The 13,431-nt window shown below is 34.0% G+C and overlaps 1 long non-coding RNA gene across 1 annotated transcript; it reads right to left on the bottom strand.

Moving 5' to 3' along the window:
* Positions 1-262: 262 nt before the first annotated feature.
* LOC129751101 (uncharacterized) lies at positions 263-835 on the bottom strand. The gene is made up of 3 exons (XR_008738600.1): positions 726-835; positions 467-639; positions 263-401 (listed from the first exon to the last, which is right to left on the bottom strand). It is a non-coding gene; the product is annotated as an uncharacterized LOC129751101 (long non-coding RNA).
* Positions 836-13,431: the final 12,596 nt, after the last annotated feature.

The raw sequence follows: 13,431 nt of genomic DNA, 5'->3' as shown, positions 1-13,431 counted from the left end.
TTGTCATTTTATCAATGACATTTAATACATTATATTGAGGTTGGTCTAAAAACGTAAAATCGAAAAAAGTAAGATAGGAATGATTTCAAAGTAGTCGATGATTCCTTTGAATTCAGCTACAGTATTTGAAATACCCAAATACTAGTATTATACCAAACTGTGTACGCACAGAAACGACTCGAACGTTGCCATCTGGTCCAGGGTGAATTTCCTTAATTCGAGCGATTGGCCATTTAAGCGGAACCACGTACATCCTGTGAGCCACACTACATACCACCGAGCGGGTTATGGTCAACGAGGCGATTTGGTCCGTTCCATGGTACACCAGAAGCTGACCGAGGTTCAGCGCACACTGGACACTAGAGCTGCGTTCACGACGACCCTCCAGCATCAAATCGAATCTGTTGGCGTGAGAAGGAATTCATTCAGTCTTCCACGATCGCGATGAATTGAATCGAAAACCTACCTGGACAGCTCCTGCTGTTCAATTCTGGGCAACATCAAAACCGTCGTATAGGCCACCGTCGATTCCAGTCACACGGGTTGCGAAGTGATCGCAGGTTCGTCATCGATGGTCTCCGTTCCAGCAAACCAGGTGAAATGCTGCCATCCCGAAAACTACCGCCAACCATCTGAGAACTGCAAAAGAAAAAAAAATTACTCTACGACATCATCCTGCAAAACAAATTTGATTCCAATGCACAACAATCGCACTGATTTCTCACTGGAAATTCGTCCCGATGATGGTTTTATCACTCCGTTTGTGCAGCATAACAGCAGCAGCGAAACTAACACCGATAGGTCCCGAAAAACCGAAAATTTGGTCCGCTCAGCAGCTCCAGCCAGGTGGTCCAACAGCATCTAGTCAACACACTAGTCCTATAAGAAAAAGTGAAACGAAACTAGAATAGTATAGTAGGAAATGTAATCAAAACAAAAGTGATAATTACCAGGTAGATCAGGTTTTGAATGTGTTGAAATTATAAGACAGAATTTCAAGGCGGGCGGCAATGTTTTGGTGCCTCATCATAAACTAGTGTTAGTATTGAGAGCGTATAACAGTTAGGCATACGTCAAAAGTACCCATCCGAATGTGATCTAATCGAGCTTTCGGATGGATAGAAGCTCTGTTCACTGCTCGAACAGATGCGTTTTCCTCTCTCAAAACAACACTCAGATAAATTGTACATGTGTTGATAGGAAGAATAGGAAAGATTTTCATGTTTATATTAGTTTCTCCTATTCGCTTCTGAGGCTATTTATAGTAATAGAAATCACTTCAAACCAAACCGCCGCCGTATTCACTTCGCTAATAAATTAGCCCCAAATCGTGCCGAGAATAAAGTGTCGTTTCTAAGTCCGAACAAAGTGGATTTTTTAATCGTCGCGTTTCTACGGAAGTTCCGAAAGTGTTCCGGTGCCATAACATTTGGTCCTTCGAACCTACTACTAACTACTTGCTAGCATACTCAGTGAGTTATCGACTTATCGAAGTCGATAACCTACTGAGGATGCTAGCAAGTAGCTAGTGCAATACTAGGTAGTATTTGAGTCCTTCAAATACTGTAGCTGAATTCAAAGGAATCATCGACTACTTTGAAATCATAGTTTCATTCAGCTAAGAGGTTCTTCAAACCTTTGAATGTATGAAAAGAATAGAAATTGATTTCAAAAATAAACGTCACAAACAAATAATTAAACTTCCAAACCCATTCAAGGAATTTTTAATTTTAAAATAAATTAAAAACTCTCGGCTAAAGATAAATTTATCCGAGAAAAGGAATCTCAATTGAGTAAATGTAGTTGCATCATCTGCTGAAAACGAATCGTGCACAGAAATTTGTCACCAAGATAGAAAAAAAACTATAAAAGAAAGGCTGTGAAAAAAGTTCCGCAAAATTGAATCATTCGCCCTGCGAAATCTCACCTGGTTTCACTCAACTTCCCTGTCCGTGGGCAAAGCGGAAAGGAAACTTAAAGAAGGGGAAAATGTGGGAAGCTTCAAGGTGAATGCAACAAATCGATACCCGATGGAGGTGAAAACTTTTGCACACACTTCCGGTCACCCACCTAAAGGAAAGAAGAAGGATGTGGATGTGGGTGGGCTGAAAGAATGTGAGGATTGTTAGTGAAAATCTTCTTCCAAACGATAGCGTAAAATAGGAAAGTGAAGAGAGGAGAACTCAAAAAAAAAAAAAAAACTTTGAAAAGGAACAAACGACATCTCGCAAAGTGGCTGAAAATGCAAGAGTTCTTTTTTTTTGGTGTCTTAACTTTGGCGGTTGTAAAAAATGCGGTAGAAAAACTGGCGCACTTTTAAGAGTACGCGAAATTTCGTGAAAAATCCATTTTCGGGTAAAGCTGCTGATGCTTCTGGGTTATTTTTTCTTCTTTTTTTTTTTTTTTTTGTTTAAACTCAGCGCGAAAAGATGATAAAACGAATTTTCCTCTGTTTTGAGGGTTGCCTCTAGCTTCGTTCCAATCTTGTCATTGAAGAATCCTTCTACGAGAAAGACGCGAAAATGTTCAGCCAGGAAAATGGGCCAAACTTTTTTAATTTAAAAGTATTACCCGAGAGAGGGACAATAAATGGAACGGTAATTCCTCTGTTTTGATAGTTTTGTGCCCGGCGCTTGTTCTTCTGCGAGATTGTTCTAAGGATTTGTTAGTTTCCTGCCCTTCAACCGAAGAACGGACGATGAATTGAAGGAAGTTCACCGAACAAATGGGAGCAAAAAAAATCATCGCAGCCAGTTTTACGAATCGATCCAACTAGGTCAGTTGAGAAATTTGCGCGCAATGCCAAATTTGACAGGCTCTGTCGACCTGACCTGATCCCCCTCGAGGAACTTCCTTCCAATTCTTCCAGTTTGTCTTTTTCGTCACAAATGTTTGCTGTCATTGAGCGAGAAAAAAAAACTATCGCAGCGAAATTGGCGGGTGCAAAAAAGATTGATTGTTTTTGCAGCTTCCTTCTTCCATTCGGGGGACAAAAGTTCTGTTCTTGTCTCAACTTGTAACAGGTTCATGCAGTTTTTTTTTCTTTCGAGAAAAGAGGGCAGAACATAGAAAAGGGTCACGATCTCCTGCAGGTGACGCTTCGTAGTTCAACATAGCCCCCCATATGTACGAACAAATCTTCCGCATTGACATGAATGACATTGCCACGTGGTAGCGCTGGAGTGAGCAAGTCTTCTTCTCCTTCTCATCCTCCAGCAGACGGTCGACGAGATGGAAACATGTGGTTCTTTGGGGAAACATTTGGCCTCGCCTTCGTCCCCCCTTTCTTTTTTGTCGGTATGTCACGACCATTCAACAACCCACCGGGAAGTTGTAGGGATTGAGAACCAAAAAAAAAACATCATGTTCAATTTATTGTCCTGAGAAGGGTTAAGCGTAAATTTTACGAACTTACGCCAGAATAACAGTAACCATTTTCGACCGCCCACAAAGTGTGTCCCCACCTTTAGGGGTTGGAGACATTTTAAAGTAATGAGATTTACTTCAAGTAGCGTTAAATTTGTGCTGCTGCCGGTGAAATAGATTTGAACGTAAAAACACTTAAATGGTGGAAAACTATGGTGGTTTTAAAGTTTTGTAAAAAAAATTAGTTCCTTTGAAACAAGCTTATTTTATTGATGATTCAAAATCTTTATTTTTAATTAGATAAAAGCAAGGATTTTTTAACTCAGTTCGAGCATTTCCAATTGAGTGGAGCAAATCTTGTTCAGTTTGATTCTTAGTCATCATATGGCAGTTTAATTCTTCCATTTTGATTCCATTGACATTGCTGCCTGACTGATTTTGTTGTATAGTCATTCCAGGCGCGGTCCTATGGGGGGGGGGGGGGGGTGATCGGGGTGATCACCCCCCCCCCCCCCCAAGCGGCAAAAAACCGTTACAAAATACTCGCAAACGCTGGATTTTATATAAAAACTAAGAACTTTTCCTGGAAGGCGTACTTTCGAATTCTCAAATTTTTCCACTCCGTGGGGGTGTTTGTTTAATAAAAGAATTTATAAATCACTTAATAGCTTAAAATGAAAAAAAAAAAATCGGTCCGCCAAACTATAACAGCTGTAACTTGCAATTCCCTGGAACGAATTTCACCAAATAACTTTTGTTGAGGTCTTTACAGCATTGAATTTGAATTTGCTGACCATATACGCTACCGGCCATAAGTTTGGGATCACCCCCTCAAAAACAAGAAAATTTGTTTGATCATATCTCAATCTTTTTATGACAAATTGCATTTCTTTTGATCCCATTCTAAACACGATGATCAAAACCTTTATCGTATGGTTTTGGCAAAATGTATATGTTGACCTCATATGACTTAAACTTGGCTTAAAGTTGGGAAATTTCCAAAATCGCACTTTATATTTAATCTCGATCAGTTCAGGGTTGGGTGGACCGAATTTAAAAATTCGAATTGCATTTGAATCTTTTTTCATAAATTTCAAAACACATTTTTTTAAAATTTTGTACTAAAAATTTACATAGTGCTTTAATCAGAAAAAATAGCTACCTCAATTATCGATCAAAAGTTTGGGCTCACCCCTCAGTATGGTGAATTTGCGAAAAGTTTGGGAGCATGCAGAACATGCGATTTAATTTCGTGCGTATCTCTGTCATCAAACAACGTATCTGATAAGTTATATTTAATGATCATGAGTTGTTTTCGCTTTTTGGATATTTGGTGAAATTATTTTTTCACACTAATTTCGTTAAAACTTTAGCTAAAGTTTGATCATTTTTAGATGAAATTCATCAAATAGATGGTATATTTTCTGCAAACTTGTTTCAACCATAACTTTATTATCTTACGACGAGTTATTGCAAATCGGTTTGGCTCCATATTTGATGGATCAACATATCGCGATTCTTTTTAAAAGTAAAAAAAAAAAGACTTGAGCCTTTAACTGTTAAATTGCCTTTGGGGAACGTTCAGATACCACGTGGACAGAAAATGAGTCCTTCCCCCTTTCCGTGTGGACATTTGGCAACCCCTACCCCCTCCCCCAAATGTTCACCTGGACTGATTCGATTTTTATTGCTTGCATCTAAAACTACATTTCCATTTCTTGGTTTATTTTTCATTGCAAGCTCCGATTTTTACAAAATGCATCTCAATTTGAGATTCTCAGAAGCCCATTTTTTTAAATAAAGATATCGAAACTGTTTAGACAATTTAAATTAAAAAGATGCATTTAATTTCAGAATATTTTTGAAAATAATTTCTTATTTTGGAACGTTTTTGAACAAAATTCGCTTTGATTGTATTTGCCTCGACGTAGCAAAAATGGTCGTTTTTTGATTTATTGATATAAAACGATTCTTCATAATTCAAACTATATTTGGTATTTTTTTAGATAATTAAAATTTCAATTTACATTTTTACGTTTGAAAAAGAAATAAAAATTTTGGATAAATATATGTATGGAAAATGGTCAACACATCAAATTAAAAATGTGTTTTCGAAATAAGTTTCTTTATTTTTTTAAATAAATCATTATCATTTTTTAATAAAACAAATCGTTACGATAATGTTGTTTTGAGACCAAATTATGATTAAAATTATAAAAATAAATTTCAATTATAGGGATTTTATGGTAATACAAAATTACATTAAAGATGACCTTAGATTATTGGTTGAAACTTGATAACAGTTATGCTTCAAATTCTTTACAAAGCACAAAAAATAGTGTTTTTCAACTGCTCTGAATAGTACTTTTGCTTTGCAATTCTATCATCACTTTTAAAATATTACTCACTGCGTTTTTTTGCAGAATATTCGGTGATGCAAACAGTACTTTTAAACACATTTTAAGCGATTATTCATGTTCAGAATATTCGTTTCACCGAATACTTGAAAAGGGCCAATAGTCGGTATTCGGCCGTTCGCACTATTCGGTACATTTTTCATGATATCTTTTCAATTTTCGAAAAATACTGAAAATACTACTTATGAAACTAGAGGTGATGGATAAATCTAAATTCGAGTTTAGAAATTTATTTCCAAAATCAATTTTTAAAACATAGGCTCAAAAACTTGCCTATGTTTTAATTTTTCCCAGGTGAAACTATTCAGTGATCCTCGACTATTTTCTCGGAAACAAGGCAATCGCTTAAGTTGAACTTTCGGAAGACGTTTTTCTAATTTTTTTCCAACGAGGCTGGATCTCAGAATTCACACCAATTATATCACCGATACTGTTTTTAGCTCATCTACACAATAATATATAACATTAAGAGTAGACATCCAGCTTAATAATCTCGGTTACAAAATTCACTTTGAATCTGGAAGTTTGGTTGTTTCGATTGCTATTGATTATGAATTTTCACAGAAATATTGAAATAGTTTTAACTTTTAGAAATTAACGTTTTATTGAATATTATTTTATTTAATTCAAACATTTTAAAAAAAGTTTGAAAATATTTAGAGCATGATGAGAAAATACGACTTTTCACTTTTTTCATAAATAATTCGCTGCAAATTAATAACTTTTTCTTTGGATTCAGTTCCAACAAAATTAAAAATCTAGTATGATAGCTTGAAATTCAAGAAAAAACAAATAAAAATGAAGTTCCAAAAGTTTCATACCTTAGAATTTGATTTTGATGTTCTTATTTTAGAATTAAATTTAAATTTAAAAACTGAAGAATTTTAACAAGAATTAATAATAATTTGATAGTTTCAAACAACGATGCAGCAAAATACTTCAGAAAAACAATTAAATATTCAGTTTTTAATTTATAGCAATTATTACCAAAAACTCTTTTCTCAAATAATTATTTTGGAATCGTTGCAAAATGAGAATCAATAAAATGTTTGTGAGCGTCTAATTCTAGTATGAAGATTCCCAGTAAAAATATTATGGATAACTTGAAGATTTTTTATTACATTTTCTTCTAAGACATTGTGTGTTTAATTTTCATTTGTGAAATGACATTTATATAGAAAACTTCTTTTATGAATTCTAAAATTTATAATTTTGAAACTGCCAAATGTAAAAAATACGAAAATTATCTTTTTATCAACACTTTTTCGCAGTGAACATCTAAAATTCACAGATTGTTGTATGAAATGATATTAAATAATATCAAAATAAGTATATTGAGGAAATTTGTAAAAAGTTTTCACTATTTTTCTTAAAATTCAAACTTTTAAATTACAAACCTACAAAATACGAGGCTTATTTGCAACTGCAATCATCCACTCCCCCTCTCCTCCATCCTCCACTCTGTTTCTCAAAATAAACGTTTTTTCGCCAGATATTTACGATCCTTTTTATTGACTGATTTTTGAAAATTTGGAAAATCAGCCCCCCCCCCCCCCAAGAGCAAACTCTAGGACCACCCCTGAGTCATTCAGTTTAGTAATATTGACTACCAGTCGTTGGTTAGGGGCGGCTGAAATTGATTGCAAGTTAGCAGAATAATCATTTTTCATTATTGCACCCAAGAACGAAATTTTTCTGGAAAAGTTGTTTAAACATAAACATGATCGATTTTTTAAAAGCCTAAAATATGATACAAAATCTGCTGATGTGTTTCGATAATAAATAATGTTTCAAATGTTTTGTTCTTGATTTCATTGAATAATTTCTCAGTTTTGCCCAATTTTACCTGGATATTGCCCAGATTTAAGGTTGAATATTTTGATGAGTTTCAAAATAACTGAAAAAAGTGATTTTTGAATCGATGTTGGACCTATAATATTTATGGTGCTTCATTTTGCAATTTTTTTAATTTCAAAACCCCGGTAGTCTAAAAAGTTTTCTTTTTGGTCATAACGAACCACAGAATTTTTGCAGATTTTTAAAAAGAGATTTAGGTACTCGGTTTCGTTAGAAGTTTTGTATGTATAAACTTTTAAGTTTTTTTTCAGAATATTTTGTTCTCACGCGATGCACATAAAAGTCAATACATGAAGCTTACTGGAATATTCTCTATTTATAAATTTCCCGAAGACGGAAAAGGGGTAGGAGTAGCGAGAAAATAGTTCTAACGTCCCAAACAAAGCATTCTTGTTTTCATGAGAAGAATTTATCAACACTTCCAGATTCTCCTTACAATTTAAGGAAAAAATATTATAACAAGAAAGTTATTGATTTCAGAGTTTTGGGAAGTTCCAGACTTATTTCTACATTTTTTTTAGCTTGGTACAATACTTTTAAGGATTCAACCAATTTTAATGCATCAAAAATTTAATAAGCAATTTAAAAGTCTGAAAAAAAAATTAAATTATTTCGGACACTATTTTAACAATTAATTTATTGAAATAAAAATTTAGTTTTTTCGAATGAATTGCTTTAAGAGTGTCCATTTCCCGACCATTTTATCGTTCTCGGAAATCGAGCAATCTGACGGCCCCTAGTTAGGAATGTTCTTAAATGTTGATGTCTACTATGGACATCAACTTTGATACTTTGACTTTCGGATGTTTTATCACAAGCGCAACACAATTAGAGAGTTTATTTAACACTTTTATTCTTCTAGAGTTTACACTTATTGAAAGCCATTGGAAAGTTCTGCTTAACTCTTTTATTCCTCTAGGGTTTATACTTGTTGTACGCAATGAGAAATATCTGCTTAACACTTTTATTAGTCTAGGGTTTGCACTTATTGCGGTCTAAACTGAACGAACTTAACGAGAACGATTAAGGTACACCGGGGTAAGTGTGGACGGGTTTTCGTATAGTTCAACTTTAAAAAATCATTAAAAAATCAGCAGTGGAGCAATTTTGATAAATTGACGTTCAATGTGATGCAGAACATGTTGTTTACAAAAGCTGAAGAGATGAGCTCGATAGAAGCAAAGCGAAAAAAGTTATCACGTAAATCGTTATGGACGGCTGGTGTCTTCACTTACCCCGCTTTATGGGGTAAGTGTGGACAGTAGATTTTCCCTTTGATTTCTCAGGAAATGTTCAACAAATTTGTGTTTTCTTGGTTGAATACGTTACTTTATTGCTAGAACCGTCCAAAATTTTGAAAAAAGTTCATGATACTATAATTATAGTGTGTAATTTATGTTAAAACACACGAGATCCGATTTTATCGAAAACACAGAACAAATAAGTACTTTACTCAAATTTTCATGATCCGAATGCTAAATATAGCTAAATAATACAACTCATAAAGGATGAAGGACAGAAAATTGAAAAAAATGTGTAAACATCAAGTCTTTTTAAAGCCGTCCACACTTACTCCAGGTAGGGGTTGGAGACAAAATTTTAGTTTTTTGTAAATAAACTCTTTTTTCTTAATTTCCAACCACTGTTTTTTTTCCTAACTGGTTGTTTGGAATGTAAGGATTGATTCAATGTAGAGTTTTTCATCGAGAGCCAGCTAGTTTAGGAGAAATTTGCAATTGAAAAAGATGCAAATCAACTCGACATCGTAGTTGAAAATAGAAAATTCCGAAAAAGTCGCGATAAACATCCGTTATTGTCTGAATCGTATCTTTTTCACAGTCATTGGATAGATTACAAGTAAATTGAACATTCTGCATCAAAAGTTTGAAAAAATAGTGCACAGTATTGTTTTTATAGCCATCGTCCACACTTACCCCGAAGTACCTTATACAACGGACTGAACGGCGTATTTTCTCCTAACTGCCCTTTTATTGCTTAGCATCGGAATGTTATGCGAATGATTAAGCATAACGATTCCCACGGGTTAAGAGATTTGAGACAGACGAAACAAAATGCGCGTTCGGTCGCTGTTTTGTTTATCATCCGACCGGGTGGCGATTTTATGCTGTCGCGAGCAAAATAAATGCGCACTACATAAGTCGCGTTCGTTTCCTAATCTTTATATTTTCCAAATAGGGTAGGCTAACTCCCTTTTCCCTGGAATTTTCAGAATTGCGGAAAAAATTGAAAGTGGAAATTTTATCACAACACTTCATACGAAACCTTATCAATATGATATTTTTAAACATTAGGTATTAGTATTTCAAAAGATTTCAAACTTTTTTACGTTCCCAAAAAAATTTCAGCACAAATCCGGGCCGGACCAGTTTAGGCTATATGATCCGAAAACTTGATACAAAACAAAAATCCGGTTATTTGATTTAATTTTTTTACCGAAACCCGATCAATATCTGGTGAAATACGGTTAAAACTTAGGAATTACTCATTAAATAATCATCAATTATCATAATTTATCAGCAGATTTCAAGTCCCATATTATGCTTAGCTAGCTTAGCTTGTTTGACTACTCATATGCACCTTAAATCATTGAACATTGAATGCTATTTAATTGTTTCGGGGGATGGTAATGCTATTTAATTACGTACTTCATGAGAAAAGATGATTTTTTGTTATTTTTTAACAATTCATGCGCATTTCAAATTCCATGATCGCTGGCGTGGCTAAGCAGAACAAGTTCCACGCCGCCAATGGTTGCTACTTCGTGATTAATCGAGGCCATCAATTTTGCATAAAGTCCAAAAGAATGGTGCTGATTTCAAGTCCCATATTATGCTTTCAAAAAACTTTTCATGATTATTTTTATGAAATTTTCTAAAAAAAAACGATTTGGATGCATGTTTTGTTGATTTTGGTTTGTTTTGAAACTCAAAATGATAACAAACCCGGGATTTTCCAGTAAAACCTGGGAAACCGGGCCAGACCGGACTTTTCCTAAATTTTATATAAATATCCAATCGGGCAACATTAACTTAAACCGACAAATTTGACTGATTCTTGCTGAAATTTAAATAATTGAGAAATGTTTTCCACTATCGGTAAAAGTTGGGTGGCTAGGCTTCCGGTTATTTGTCAAATCTCTAAAAACTTTCAGATAACTATCCCTTTCTTTAAAAATATGTCATTTCTTTGCCGATGATTTTGCTACTGTCAGCAGTTTGTGAAACGGTTGTTCTAAACGATGAGTGTTGCAAAATAGAACATTCAGATTATTTCCGGAGGGTTTCTTCATGGGAATTATTGGTTTTAAATATGCTTTGTCGTTTTTCACTTTTACACTAAGTTCTCGAACGTAATTTTTTTTAATCAAATTCAATATTTCCATTCAGTTTTAAGATTAATTGCTTTTCTGTAACACTAAAAAATTTCAAAATGCTTACTGAGGTAAGGATTATAAACCATGATCATTGATAGCAGAATATTCAAACGACATTTAGTGGCTATAACTAAATGTTTGTTCAGATTTCATGTTTCGGGTTAACTTTGATCACTATGGTTTTAACGTATCTCAACATCTTCAAAATTTTTGTTTCGATGCCAGTTAGCACAGAAGGCTTAAAACATTCATAATAGTAATTTTTTGTTTGGACTCAATTGAATTTTTCAACGTTTTCTTTCAAAAACAATTATATCAAAAGATGGACAATTTTGCTGCATACATTAAGGAGAAAAATTATAAACATTTTTCAATTTTTTTGGCCTCAATAACAAATGAAATTATACCTTCACGCAATTCCCTAGGTCTTCTATGTTCTTTAGGGTTTTTTGCCATTTGTTCTATATAGGGTTACTATATCCTGCAACGCCAAAAAGAGTACATTGAGAAAGTTTTTCAAAGTTTTAAAAACTAACACCATTTATTCAAAAACCATGATGTTTTAGGTCATTCAAATACCACCAATTTGTTGTTGTGACTTACATGACAAATGCACAGTATTTTTAGTTGCATTACTCAAAGTTTGATGAAAACCGCATTTTGAAAATAGTTTTTCATAGAAGGGATTTTTTGTAATTCTTTAAAAAATTATTGGCTTTTGATTTTTGTACTATGCTTTGAGACAAATTGTGGTTCTACATATTGCCTACTGTCCGGGAGTTCATTGCATACTCAAAGGCGCTAATTTTGAACGAAAAATCACGAAGGATGTACGCAAAATTATAGTAATAATCATTTTTTAATAGTTTTTGCTATTTTTCCTTCATTTTCACTTTTTATTGTTTTTATTTAAAAAAAAACTTTCTGTACGGTCAAGTTTTCGTCTATCCTATACACTAGAGTGCCCCAAATGACCCGACTTTTGAAAAAGTTATGTGCTGCAGGCTAAAATTGATCCTAGGCCTAGTACAAGATCTCATGCCAAATTTGGGCCAGATCGAATCACTGGAAGGGGTCGCTCAACGAGCCTGAAGTTTGTATGGGATTTTGAGACATTTTGTTCGGAAGAAACATGAAAAACCAGTTTTTCATCAATAGCATTGGTTCCCTTCGGCCGATTTCTTTTGAAAACAATTTCTCTTAAAGCCTAAATTATGACAAATATTTCATCCGAAGATTGCATTACGATCCGAGTTAACATAAAGAAGTTATAAGGCTTCTGAAATAAAGCTTAGTTCTTTTAGAAATGGGACACTTTCATTTGCTAATAGCTCGTTAACTAGTTATTGGATTTTAAAAATTTTAACAACATTTTGTTGCCTGTAAAAAGTACTATTTGACCAATTTTTTCCAAAATTTAAAATTTATGCGTTTTTGAGATATGTACGATGCAAGAGAAAAAGAAAAAAATAATTTTGCACAGTTTCCTTTAAAATTCGTCATTATCAAATTGATAGCTGACAAAACCGTTGATTATTCAAAGAATTACTGAGTTTTTGTGGTGGATAAGTATGCAAACACTGTCAATAATGTCCACAAAGTTCAAATCAAGCAATGGAGTGAAGCAGATGATCGGCAACAACGGTTAAGGATCATCAAGGAATGCAAGTCTCATACCAGCATTTTTAATTTTCAATAAACGAAAAACCAAGGGTAGATCGCTGATATGTCCAAAACAATTTTCTCCGATAAGCTGAAAGTGTTGCCTAGTGATGACTCATTAAAATCCAACCTCAAACAACCATTTTTTGATAGTTCCAAAGCTCTTAAGCTGTAAAACCGGTACCGAAAAAAAAACGTTCAAAAATGTGGTCAAAAATAATCAAATTTGTTCATTTCGAAACAACTGTATCCACTAAAATGCTTCCAGTTTCCAGTTTCCAGAGAAGTATTGGACCAAAAAGTATCAGAAATTGAAGAAGGAAGGTGAAGCCACCTAAAATATAGATTTTACGAAGTGTAAGTTGGAGAAACTGATCAATACCATGACTAAACAAAGTGTGCGCCGGCCAATGAGAGATACCAAGAATAAAGTAGAAATTTCTTTAACAAAAAACGGTAAATATTTTTTTTCAAATTTTTTCATGAAAGATCATAACATTGCCTTCTTTTTCTTCATAGAAAGTATTTCGTTCAAACGAATGGTTTTTGAGATACAGGCATTCGTAACTGTCCCATTTCTAAAAGAACTAAGCTTTAGGAAAACTTTTATAAGGGTGGTATTCATCACTGTTAATGAGTAGGGGCGGTAGAACATGTTGACGCCTAATTAACATTAATGAATACCACCCTGAAAAACAGTTAGTCATTTTTTGAAGCCTAATTACTTTTTTATCT

This window comes from Uranotaenia lowii, chromosome 3 (genome assembly GCF_029784155.1).
Source record: "Uranotaenia lowii strain MFRU-FL chromosome 3, ASM2978415v1, whole genome shotgun sequence".
In the NCBI taxonomy this organism is placed as follows: domain Eukaryota; kingdom Metazoa; phylum Arthropoda; class Insecta; order Diptera; family Culicidae; genus Uranotaenia; species Uranotaenia lowii.
The sequence above is the reverse complement of the archived record's forward strand: the minus strand, read 5'-3'. Positions and strand labels throughout refer to the sequence as shown.